The sequence below is a fragment of the Ambystoma mexicanum genome, chromosome 5p (genome assembly GCF_040938575.1).
Source record: "Ambystoma mexicanum isolate Mex_15411 chromosome 5p, UKY_AmexF1_1, whole genome shotgun sequence".
Lineage (NCBI taxonomy): Eukaryota > Metazoa > Chordata > Amphibia > Caudata > Ambystomatidae > Ambystoma > Ambystoma mexicanum.
Window position 1 is genome coordinate 1,152,463,513 of NC_090930.1, and position 13,455 is coordinate 1,152,476,967.

At 49.1% G+C, this 13,455-nt stretch overlaps 1 protein-coding gene across 1 annotated transcript in view; it reads right to left on the bottom strand.

Moving 5' to 3' along the window:
* Positions 1 to 13,455, bottom strand: part of ALDH5A1 (aldehyde dehydrogenase 5 family member A1) — a 386,314-nt gene that overhangs the window by 276,425 nt on the left and 96,434 nt on the right. The window lies entirely within an intron of this gene.

A 13,455-nucleotide genomic window follows, 5' to 3' on the forward strand; every position in this document is an offset into this window, starting at 1 on the left:
TTTATTGCAGTTGGTTATTGTGTTTGTACCAAGAGTCATTTTTTAAAGGGAAGAGCCACATTTTCAGTAGTTTGCGGAAAGACACGAGGTCTTCGGTGAGTCGAATGTGAGGTGGAAGTGAGTTCCAAACTCCCAGCGTATGCCCCAGAATACACGTACCCCGCTCGCGCCAGGCCCATCGGCTGTAAAACTCCCTGCGTACTCCTCAGAATACATGTACCCCGCTCGCACCAGGTAAATTGCGTAGAAAAAGCACCCCCCGTGTGGCGTGGGCTGCCTGTGGGGCATGCCCAGGGTGGATGGCCTGCCTGTGGGGCATGGGGAGGGTGAGTGGCCTGCCTGTGAGGCATGGCCAGGGTGGATGGCCTGCCTGTGGGGCACGGGGAGGGTGAGTGGGCTGCCTGTGGGGCATGCCCAGGGTGGATGGGGTGCCTGCGTGTATTTGGGGGGTTCGCGGGAAGTTTCACATGCGATAGGCCTTGGGCGAGTGGGGAATGTGCATTTGGGGGGTGCGCAGGAGGTTTTACATGCGATAGGCCTTGGGCGAGAGGGGAACGTGTATTTGGGGGGTGCGTGGGAAGTTTTACACGCGATTTGGCATCGTGGGCTTTCCCCCCTCCCCATGCCCTGCAGGCAGCCCACACCACAGGGGACTACCCTACAACTCTCCCCATGCCCTGCAGGCAGCCCACATGGCACCATGCACTCGTGAGCGCACTTGTGAGCCCCGACTCAGGTTCCCCCTGCACCCCCACCCACGCAGCAGTGATGGGCACCTGCCAGCAGGCCCCGACTCCTGTCCCCCCCAACCCGACACGTCATCATGGCCACCCAAATCCCACCCCAGGCCACCCCAGTCCAAACACCCCACATTGAATTCCCAAAGTCATGATACAAAATACATAACTAGCATGCCCATGAATTCATGTCCCTCTGACCCACACAAAAACGACATGACTGTGAAATACAACATTGTGACATGCACAAAACAAATGATAGAAGACCACACAAGTAAAGTAAAGAAAAAAAGTGTATTGCAGAATCAACAAAATGAATAAAGCCAAATCACACAATAATGAAAAGAAATAATCCAAGTCCGGAATTAAAAAATTGTCAAAAAAATAAAAGCTGCAACCAATAAAATCCAAAGTAAAATGGCTCCTATGGGCCTGACCATAAAAAAAAATAATAATAAAAAAAAATAAAAATAAATCGCAGTTAAAAAAAAGCTAAGTATTCCACCACGGGTCCAAGAAAATGAAATCCACATCGAAAAAAGTATTTACAAAAGAACATCCAAGGGTCCATGAGCCCAACAAGCCAAAGGAAACCTACAAAAAACCCTACCTAATAAATAACTATACACAAAAAGGTGGGGCATAGTACATGCGCCCCAAATGAAAGAAAAATAGAACGGAAACCTAACACTAATGAACTATATACAATGGTGGCGGGCAAGTCCTACGGCTTACTTGTTGATTTCCCGGCCCAGGGCATCATCAAACTCCTGTTCAACGTTCTGGAGGCGGGCCTGTTCCCAGGCCCCGAGGTCTTGCAGGGATAAAGCCATGTCCACCTCCAACTCCCTGCGAATTTCCTCGAGGCACTCAGCCCGCCTCAACGCCCTGCGCATGGAGTTCTCCGCCCTGACCATAGTGAGCCGTGCCTCTTCCGCCCGCCGCCGCTCCGCATCTATTTGCTGGCCCAACCGCTGCCACACGGAAGACACTCCCAATCCAGGGTCCTCCTGCCCTCTGGCCGATGCCTACCCCTCTGATGTTGATGGCCCCGAGCCATCATCGCTCCCACCTTGAGCCTGCTGCTGCCGTGCACGTGCCCTGCCTGTCGATTCCTGCATATCCTCCTCCTGCTGGGGTCCAGTTGTTGTGATGGCCACCCCTGCTGGACCTCTGACTCCCGACTGTGGCAGGGATGTGTCCTCCACCAGCCTGGCCACTGGGTCTGGGGCAGCGCCACAGGGTGGCAGGTGATAAGTGGCCAGGAAGATGGCACGGAGGACGACTGGCGGATAGGGGGTTCTGTTGACGAGGGGGTCGGTATAAGGTCCAGCACATGGAGGATCCCAGCACCGGTGATCCCTCCTAGCTAGTCGACGCGGTCAACCAGGCATCTGAAATAATGTGCAGCGTCCTCACGAGAACCCTGCACGTTATCCCGGACGCCAAGTTGACGCAAAGCCACCCCCCAGCCAGGACAGGCTCAACACGGTCCCGGATTGCCACATCCACAGGGAGAGGAAGGCCAGTTGTTGTTAGCGGATCCCCTCGCTGAAAACGGGTCTGGACGTAGGCATCCCTGCTGGTGGGGGATGATGCTTTCACAGGATCAGGGACAGGATTACACACAGGCACCTCCGCGGCCACCTGTGTTGCCTCTTGTCCGGCCTCTGGACTGCACCACTAGCACCAGTGGAATCCCCCCCCTCCAGACCCCGTGTGTGGCTCTTCCACGGCCTCCTCCTCAACCAAACCCTCCAACAACCTGGATGACTCAGTGCCATCTTCCTCCATAGGCCCTTGTGGGGTCTCAGCTGCCACTTCTGCTGCCGAGGAGTCCACTTCCGACCTCTGTCTCTTGGACCTACCCTCGGCAGCTGCGGACGCGGCACCAGACCCCTCACTCCCCGACGAGATGACTACATGGGAGGGGAGCTGGCCCTTGCGTCTCCGGCTGGCGGTGGGATCCCTGCCGCTGTGCTCAACAGCACCGTCTCCGCCCTCTTCATCAGTTGACGCTGCAGACAGGGAGAGACAGAACACAGGCATCAGGGCACTGTACAATGGTCTGATACACACATGACAGTTGCACATGAGTGGCAGTGTCAAGCTTCACACATGGCATCACAATCACCAACACACCTATCATTTGAACCCACACACATGCGCACATTAACAGGAAGGTTGCAGCAGGCAGCACCATCCATACACATACAACAGCATGGGCATCCGGAGGTTAGCCTGACGTCACATGCAACACTGGGAGTGCCAAACACATGCACACACGCCACCAGACATACATGCATCTGTACATCTCCACCACCTGTCGCAGTTAAATCATTGGCATCCATGTCACATCTGCTAATCAGCCGCCTACATGTCGGTGTCACATGCATCCATGGTGTATCACAGTGGCACACATGTCAAATACACATACACACATACACATGTACATTGTGCACATACATAAAGGTGGAACCAGCATCCATGTGTCACACCACAACCATGCCACAGTACATACACATAATTCAAAACATGTGTGTACCGACACATGCATTTGGGCACCATGCATTTGAACACATACACCATTGATGTGCCTCATACATGACTGGACTCACATGCGGCAGGCTCATGTCCCTGTACATACACATCCATACATGGCCCTTCCAAGACATATATCCAACCTGCACACTCCTGCCACACCTCGACATGCACAGCGTCCAATCAGTAAGCATGGTCACATACCGCTCGACTCTGGGCGGGTCTGCCTCTGAAGGATCTGGCGGTGGAGCGCTGGGTTTATGCATTCCAGGACCCTCATCTGGATGTTGCTAAGGCGGACCCGAAACCCATCTGCATGCTTTCCCTTCAAGAGGCGCTGGGCATTGCTGAGGGTCCTGGACCGAAGTCCTCCCAGCGCTTCCGGACGTGTTGCATGTCCCGGGTTGCTTCCCTCTCCACGTTGATGGCAGCCACAATGTCCTTCCAGATCCTCTTCCGTCCTTCATTGTCGTCGCATGAACTTCCAAAGAGGGCATCATAATGCCCCAGGACTTGCTCCACCAGGACGCCAACTTCATAGGCACTGAAGCTGGCAGCCCTCTGCCTCTCTGCTGAGGGGTTGCCAGTGGTGCCAGATGGTGTTGTGTCGGACATGGCAAACACCGAGGCAGGTGTGGGTGGGCAACTGGGTCCTGGGGCTGGGCTGTGGAGTAATGGAATACCAGTCAGGAGTCTTCTGTTCCAGCAGGGGTGGTCACAGCAACTGGACCCCTGCAGATGGCTGATGTGCAGGCACCAAATAGCAGGGCACGTGGACAGCAGGCAGGCAGGCAGCAGATGGCGGGTGGGAGCATGCTCGGGGATCTGGGGGGCAGGAAAATGGCTTTCAGGGCAGGAGCGTGGTCTTCCGTGTGTTGTCGCGTGGCCAGCTTGATACGGAGTGATTTGGGACGTGAAAAAACTGCACGTCAGCGTGTAATTCGAGGAAAGGCCCTTAAAGCGTAAGCGCGTATGGTACGTAACACGTGCGGGCGTTTCCCTGGCACATGTTGGGGGTACCACGTGGGTTTCCAACGCTCTGTACGTGCTTTGCGGTGCGTGTGTTTTCCAGGTGTTGGGGTTCACACGTGATTACTTCACAGCGGGTGGGTGTTGGCTACACGTTCTTCTACACGCAAGGCAGACGGTGAGTCACACATGCTATTTTCCCACTGCGGGTGTCCCCGTTTGTCGCGTAACCCTTTTATTCCACCCATACTAGCCTGCGTGTTGATCACGTATGTATTTTTTGGGTTCCTGGCTGCCAGAGCATACTGCATGTGTTTTTTTTTTTTTTACACGCACGTGGGCTACAGGGCTCGCTTATCTCTTTTTCTTGCTTTTATGGGATGCCTGTGTGTTGCGTGACACATCATTTCTCCTAGAGGGTCACAGAATGGGACATTCATCGTAGCTGTATGTACATGTTTGTTGTTTGCGCACACTTTTGTAATGCGCAGTGACGCTACCGCCTGCCTTCGTGTGGCAGACGTGTTTAGGCCTGTGTGTGTCTTTTGCCGTGCGCGGGTTTCCCCTATTCCATTCCATGAATACGTGTTGTTCGCTTGCGTGTGTGCGTGCGTTCCGTGCATTTCCCTGCAGTACTTCCCCCAGTTACGCCTTCTTTTTCACTTGTTGTTCCCCATTCCACGTGTTACGCCCCGTGTCCCGCCCCCTTTTTTGGTGTGTGCGCCGATGTTGTGCGCTTTCTCTTTGCGCGTCGCACACGACGTTCGGGGAGTTGTAATGATGTGTGCGCCCGTTTGCGCCACGCACGTATTTGGCGCACATCCCGGGGAAAACACACGCAGGCCCTTACAGGAATCGCACGTGTGCGCTTGCTTTTTCATGCTTGCGCCAAGATTTTCGGCGCTCATTTGTTCCATGAATCGGCCCCAACGTCTCTTCCATTTGAAAAAAATTGATTCTCATTCATGGGACAAAAACATTTAACAAGTTCCTTAGACAGACATTCCCTCTTTAAATTGTAAGCCCCAATGGTGCAATGCTTTCAGGGCTGATAAGGCCTAGTCAGTCATTTGGGGAAAAAATGTCAGCCATCTTGAAGAGATAAATATGGGCTAGCCACCAACAAGGGTGAGGATAGTTTGTGGCGTGAATACTCCAGGCCCAATCAAACAGCAAACGACACAAACACCCTTACCACTGCAACAGTTGCTCAGCGTTTTAAAAACATGATAATAGGAAATGCCTTTGAGAAATGGTTTGGTGCCAGCTATGGCTTTGAAGCCCTGGGCCTGCATGTGTTGGGCCACTCTAATGCATTGCATCAAGGAAGAAACACAAACACAGATGTTAATATTTTTTTTTTTAAAGGCGTTGAATAATTAGTTGCACGCTGTACTTTAAAACGGTCACACAAATCTGCAGTAAAACTGTGGCTGTTAGGCAACAATGCCACATGTGTTTCAGCATCTATTAAAAGTGGTTGTGTATGAAGCAATTCTGAGAAATCCATGAAGCGATATTGCATTCATTTGTGGCGTTTAAAGACATGATTTAAGGCCTTTTAAAAAAAAGAAATGTTTAATACACTTGAACCATGCACTATCCGATTTTTGATGAATGAATGTTAATTTTAGTTTGGGCATTTAGTGACAGCAAACCGAGCACCAGGAATCAATGCAGTGATGTCCATTGAAGTGGTTACAGGCATAAATCAGATGATGGCAAGGGGACCAGTCTTTACACCATATCACGGATTACGGTCGTGCTGTTTAGGGTAATGGGCAATAGTTGCCATTTAACGTGAATGAGAAACATGTAACATTGCTGATAGCGGGCGGGGGGAAGGTGGCTGAAACGGGTCAGTATCTTACGGTGTTTAAAGAAAGCGTTTCTTCAACTAGAGGGTCTAGCTTTCTTTTCTGAACTACAGGACGGTGGGAGAGAGTCTGATTTTAGGGTACCGCTGTTTGTGGCACAGACCAATATGGATTACTTCCTAGTTCTCTCTTTTTGAATTTACCATGCTCTTGTCTGGCCAAGTTCGCACTTAGTGCTGGTGGCAGCGATTACCCTTTTGTCTGTCAGGTAGGAGCGGGAGAGTGCATGGCGACAACATTGCATATGAAGGAGTTGGCTCGGGGGCGATGCATGCTTGCAGGGGTGCCACGAAGTGCAATGGGTGTGGGCTTTATGTGGTCGCATTTGCAGAGATGTTTGATGTAATGGGCAACGGGATGAGGGATGCGCCTCATGTGTGCCTTCATGGTGGTGGGTAGGCCACAGACAAGGGCGTTTCCTCTTTCCACGTGCGATAGGACCGGGGCCTGTACCGTGGATTATCTAGTAAGGCAGGTTTGATTTCCCTCAGGAAGGACAGTTGGTACCATGTGGCCTAAATTCTCTCGGTTGTGTGTTTTGAAGGAGAGGGGACAGCCTACGTGGAATTCCAGCGACATGGTGATAGGTGGCAACTATTGGGTGAAGCAGAGCCCTCGAGGTTCATGGTCAGGCCAGCCAGGTCTTTATGCGAGGGTGTGAATCCGATTTGTACATAGGCAGAGTTCAGTCTGAGGGATGCACAGGACATCTTTGTATAGATTGGGGAGAGAGGCAGGGTTTGAGTTGGTGGATGTTAATTGCCTTTATAACATAATGGTGTTAACAGTACAAAAGTGTATTAACTAACCGTGCTCATGTGTGCTCATGTGTGCGGGAACCATTACAAGCAACACCACATAGTCCTTTCCTGAGGGAAACCTATAAACCGCTCTGAGAGCATACTTTAACTATGTAAACTAACATTACCTCGTACATTATAGATCTGAAACACCTCAACTGCACACAGTACAGAACGCCCACATATAATGACAGGGACTGCACAAAAGAGCTTACAGGCATTTTGCCATGTTTACAACCATGCCCAAGGGCTCCATGGAAGGAGAGGACATAGAAGTCAGGCCACACTGAAGAGATAACTACTTCCACAGACTATTCACCATCCAAGTAAAATGTGCGTACTTACCTTTAACCCACAAAATCGTTTCAAAATGTACACAGATAGCTGAAATCAAATACACCATCCAAACATTATGCATGGGGGCACTCAGAGATATGAAACCCCCTCTGGGGGCAACAACCAAAGGATCTGCCATAACATTTCTTGCTCAACCCTCAAGCGATTACTAAGCCCATCGCCACGTTATAGCACGCGTCTGACAATCACAAGGCAGCACTGCTCCCAAGATGACAGTAAAGAGGGTGACCCCGAACCCATCAGATCATGCCTACACAGCAAAACAGACATACATATGCACAACAATTGAAGCACATAAACATGCACATTCAACCCCCAACAAGCTCTCGATTGTAGACACACAGCTCACTCATACACAGATTCTTTACGGCAATTCAAGGAACTACATTGAATGGGGAACTCTTACCAGACTTCTCCAAACCACATGCGCTCACCAACCGGAACCCGCTATTACCCAGTAAAAACGTTCACCATCAGCCATTAAATAAACCTTCTTACATTTCCCCATTATCTCTCCTGACAAATAACGCTGTGCAGCGCAGGATACTTAAACATGCACCCATATAGCACAACATTCAGGAAGTCTTGTTTTTTCTTAAACCTATTTTTATTGGCATGTTTACAACATTTACAGCCATCCACTTCCCCCCACCCCCTACTATCCACCCCACACCCCACACTCGCTTGGTTTGCGCAGTGTCTTGTCCAACAACTACCTGTAAACGTTCTTATGCCCCTCAGTTCTAGGGTCCCGGACCTGTTTGCACCTGGGTTCACCTCAAGTCCAGTATCCCCAGGTTTTGTGGGCACCATTGTTGCATGTATTCGCTTTTTAGGTAGTCCAACACCTCTCCTCAGTCCTACCGAAATGTGTCTGCATCCCCTTGTAGTTGGTATGTGATCCACTCCATTGCAACTAAGTCCCAAAGTTTATGTAACCATTCTGTCACAGTGGTAGGGTCCTTTTTTTCCAGTTCTGTGCGATCACCAGCCACGCTGTTATCAGAATCGTCATCAGGGCTCTCCTTTGGGGTTGCGGGATTGAGTGTAGTTCCGGATCTAACAGTCCACATAAATTCTCTCCCAGGGATAAGACCTGCAGTTCCGGCATCATACTGGTTAACTGATACTTCACCTCCTCCTAGAATTTCTTTATCTTGGGGCAATCCCACCATATATGCCTCCAGTCCCCTCTCCCGTAAGGTGCTGTACGGGCCCCGACCCCTGTTGGACGTTTGACCACTTCTATCTTTGTCTGACTCCCAGGCTAGGTTGAAGTCCCCCGTCAAGAGAATCTCCCCTTCTACAAAGCTTTCCAGTTTCCCCAGGGCCTGATATAGGAACGGCTCCTGTCCCGTGTTGTGGGCATATAAGGTGCCAAATGTATATACCCTGTTCGAGGAGGATTTGGATGAATATGCATCTACCATTCGGGTCACCCAGGGTGCGAATCGCCTTGGCTCCCCGCTTATTTCTGAGGCCTATGAAGACCCCAGCAGCTTTATTTTTAGCATTTGCCCAGTAGATTTGTGTGAACTGGTCTATATGTAGTCTGGGACTGTCACCCATTTTAATATGTGTCTCTTGTAACAGAATGACATCCGCTGCCCCCACCTTTGGAGTTGTGCTTCCAGTTTCTTCCTCTTCCTTGGGGTGTTCAGGCCCTGTATGTTATGTAAGAGAATTCTTAATAGCTTCTTCCCTTCCATGATGCGTTCTCTTTTTGGCCCCTTACATTTGTTTCCACTGACGTTCTTTTGGACCCTGCCACTGCGTTCCTGTTTCACCCCCACCCACACCTCTCTACACCCCCTGAAACAACTGTCCCCATTCATTCCCCCCCTCCAGTCTAGGCTCAATATCTTGCGATTAATCCCAAGGATCTTGGGAACCGGGCCACATTTTATCCAGGAAACTTCGTTCCCTTGAACCTTCTAACTATTCCAACTGGTTTCCCAATTCTGGTACCTGTCTGGCCAGTTGGAGAACCTCTTTTCTCTCCTCTCCCCATTTCTATGGTTTTAGTTGCCACTGCCCCTTGCTGTGCTTGTTACTCCTTATGCATCCTGCGAGTGCATCCCTCGTATTCCTTGTGTTGAATCCCTTTATCAGTCCTCGTCCACTCTCTGTTTTGTGAGTGGGCCTTTTATTTTGTCTCCTCTCCTCCCTGTTGCTGTAGACCAGTCCCATGGCCTGGTCCTTGGACATGAGGCCCGCCCCTATTCTCACTGGAAGATTCCTCCCCAAGATTGAGAGGCCTTTGGTGCACATGGTGGCCCGTTATTGCTTCTCTTCCCACGAGAACAGCAGGCCAAAAGGGAAATGTCCATTTGTAGGGAACTTTGTTATTCATTAGTACCTTTGTCACTGGACCCATTGCCCTTGTTTTCTGTAATGTAGACGCCACCTGGTCTTAAAATAGGAGGATATGAGATCCGTTTATTGTGATGGACGTCTGTCCGTTTGGAGGATCCTCTCCTTCTCTTCATACGAGGCCAGTGCCGCCACATGTCTCTTGGTCCATCTCCCGGCCCTGACCTTTTGAAACCGACCCTGTGAATGCGGTCTACACGAATATCCTCCAGAACCGAGTCTGACAGGATGGTCGCAAAGCATTTTTGTACTATTGGTTTCAGGTCTGCACTAGTGTTAGTCTCGGCCAGGCCATTTGTTCTTATATTCAAACTTCTTAAGCGGTTCTCAAGGTCTTCCGCCTGGATTTCCAGGCAACGTGTGTTCCCAGGGCTAGTTTTGCAGAATCTCACTGGAAATTTCTGACAGGCCCTGCTCCGCAGTGTCCACCCTGGTACCCAAGGTGTTGATTTCCTCCATAACCTCTTTCAGGGAGCTTTTTAGTTCCTTCTTTTAGGCTCCCATTTGGTCCTGAAAGGTCACCATCATCCATTCCTCCGCGCTCTTAAGGCAGCCCTGGAGGTCCTCCTTGCTAAGTGCCATGTCGCTGTCTTCCTGCGGGCCCTCACCTCCCTAGTGTTGCCTCGCTTGCTGCGATTCTTTCTGTATTTTGTCACCAGCATTTTTCCAGTTGTCCCATTTTCGTGACTTTATTTGCTCTCTGTAGTGCGGGAGGCTGTTTTCCCTTTACCTCTTGGCATCCGAGTATGGTAAGGGGTCCTCTTGGGCACTACTCAAACTCGCTGTATGTTCTATGGCCCTTGTAAGGTCTGTCAGTGCTTTTGGCTTCCCACGGCTCAGGTGTGATCACGTCTGCCTATGGTGATTGACGTTCGCCCTACTACAATGCCTGCAGCACAGCAAGGTCACTACGTGGTTTCTCCGGGGCTATTTAGATCCTCTACTGCCTCTGGGTCCCATGTGTATGGGGCTCCCCTCCAAGTCTCTTCAGAATGGGTGACTTTAGCAGCCTGGCAGATTATTCTAAGCCCCACTGTTGCCCTCCTGCTTGCTCCTCCTTCGGGCAAATTCCCCAGTGTGGTGCGCCTCTGTGAAGACGGTTGCCTCTCTTGGCAGGTTTGGGGGAGAGGAGTCCGTGGATATTGCCTGTCGGCAGTTTAGTTGTATTGGTCTTAGTTCTCCCCCAGCTGACGCTCTGTGCCTCTCACCCCCCACTTGCTTCCCCTGGGCCCCAGGCGACGGTGCTATCCTGCAGAGCCTCCATACTTCAATGCTGCAGTGTAGTCAAAAGGGCCATCGCCTCTCCTGACATCCCGCTCCTCACACACCCCTCCAGCCGCTCACTTTATCGTCCCGATCTGATATGGGACCGCAGGCTCTGCAGTTCCTGGATTGCCCGGCACACTGCGCTGTCCCTCTCCACATCTGGGACCTGCTCTCCTCTGCTAGATGCATTCCTCACGGTGCGATGGGCGGGGGAGGCGCGCACATTCGCTTCTCTGTGCCTGTGCCCAGGGCCCTAGTGGCTCTCTGATGTCAGCGTCAGCATTCCTCCAACGCATTACCACTGAACCACCTTGTATGCATGGAGGGCTGCCGCTGCCTTCCAGTCTCCGAACGTGGCGTCTCCAATACGCATCGGGGAGAGGTACACACTCGTTATTTCTATTTTCCAGCTTAGATTATTGCCTCCTTTATTTCGGCCTGGTACAGAGCACATGAAGTGCAACTTCGCTCTCCGGTCGGCATCTTGGAATCAGTCTTATTTTTTTGTGTGTGTGTGCTAGTTTATATAGTGAAATCTTTCACAATTCGTTTATGCATTCAACAATAGAACAACAAAAGAAACAAACATACAAATTATCAATCAGATAACGTACAATCCTTATGTTTAAGGATATGTTTTATTGTTCCGCAGATATGACAAACAATGTACTAAAACATCTACATAACTAAGGTCATTGAGACATTATTTCCACATAGAAAACTGTTCCACAAGCTTAGATCAGACCCCTCATAGTTGATGTACATAAAGTCCTTAAAGTGCACAGTTTGTGCAGAGTTAACAGGGCCAATATATCAACAGATTTTTTAAAGTTTCAATGTTTGCGTTTTGTTCAGAACATCTATAGAATACAAGAGTATTTAGAATACCCAAACTAGGTCCCAAGATTTCAAAGTTAGGCGGTACATTTAGTTTGAATTTCAAATAGAGGTAGCGCCTTTCCTGGCTGGGGAAGCAAACAAAGTATTCGGGTAAAACCCCTCTTCTTCGAACGAAAACTCCTCTAGAACGATGTCTGCATATTCTAACTACTGAGAATAAGACTGTGTAATACATCAACTGTCTTGCACTATTCATGTTGGTACACTTTGTTTAGTTTTGTCAGGATTACTTAACACATTTGTGTCGCTTTCAGTATTTGACATTAAGTTTATCATTTGTGAAGCAAAGACATTTAAAGAGGGAACTCTGTTTAGGCTTAATGTCAGCAAAATTGTCAGGGCGTTAGCATCCAAAATGTAATATGTAATGTGCCAAAAGTCTCAATTGCTTCTACAGAGCTATATAACCCAGGGAGGCGAGTCCCAGTGCATGACGGTGATGGCATTTGGAACACAAGTGAAGCCCCAACACTTTTTAGCAAATGGTTCCTTCAATGGAGTTTAAAAAATCCTCTAAATGATAACGGCTCATCTAAATACCATATGTTAGTGGCAGGACCACATTTGCACAATAAAAAAAACGTTCACAAGGGCAGGATGGAGAATTTGCAATAAGTTCTGTACACTTGCCTCATCTGGGCAATCAGAGAAACCACCTTAGGTCTTGGCATTTATTTGGTAGCTAAGAGCGTAGGTGATTTATACAGATGAAATCCAAGGTATTTCAAAGTTTTGACCGTCTCAAGGTCTTTGGTTGCCAACAGACCATATCAATTGTTTGGGAGATCGCTTATTAGAATAGATCACGTACACGGAAGATTATTTCAAGAAACAAATCATGAAATAGATGGGACCATAAGGTAGGCTTGTACTTCAATGTAACAGGTGCTAATTTCTCAGGCCCAGGGATTTGATTATTACTGCATACACCTTTGTCAAAAAGAGTTCACCCCAGTTGAAATCATGTGCACATCCTCTGGTAGAGGTGGTTGCTTGAGTCAACTTACATATTTTTGCAGAATTATCCACCCATACATACTCATGAATCACATTCATGTGGACATTATTATGTGTTAATTTCAGCATTTGTCAGCTCCCAAAACCTACACATGTTGGTACTACTCAGAGCTTCCAACATGTTCTGGCTGTCCACTGGATATAACTCCGCTTTTAGGCACATTATTAGGTGTTTATAGGACTGTTGGATCATCTTCTTTTTAAATGTATATACTTCTGAGTTACAGATATGCCAGAAGTCTAATGAGGGTTCGCGTCTCTTTTTTCGCTCACGCTATTTTGTTATTGTACATATGTCTTGTGCAATTATGCAAATTCAATGTTCCCTTTGCCGGCTATTAACCGCTAAGCGTGTCCAATGCAATATTGTTCATGGTAGAACCCCCACTTAAGTAATCATTCTGAACATTTCGACCCAACTTACAGGCAGTGTTGTGCAGTTCATTGGGTGTGGTTAGTTCTCTTTTAGCAGGGACAATTTTATCATCCCCGATTGCCTACTTATTTAGTGACGCAGGTTCTGGGCCATCATAGAGAACTTGGTACATTCCAAGAAAAGATTTGTCGAGGCTCACTGAGTCATATAAAGCCGACTCACCTGTGTTGACAAGTGGGCCA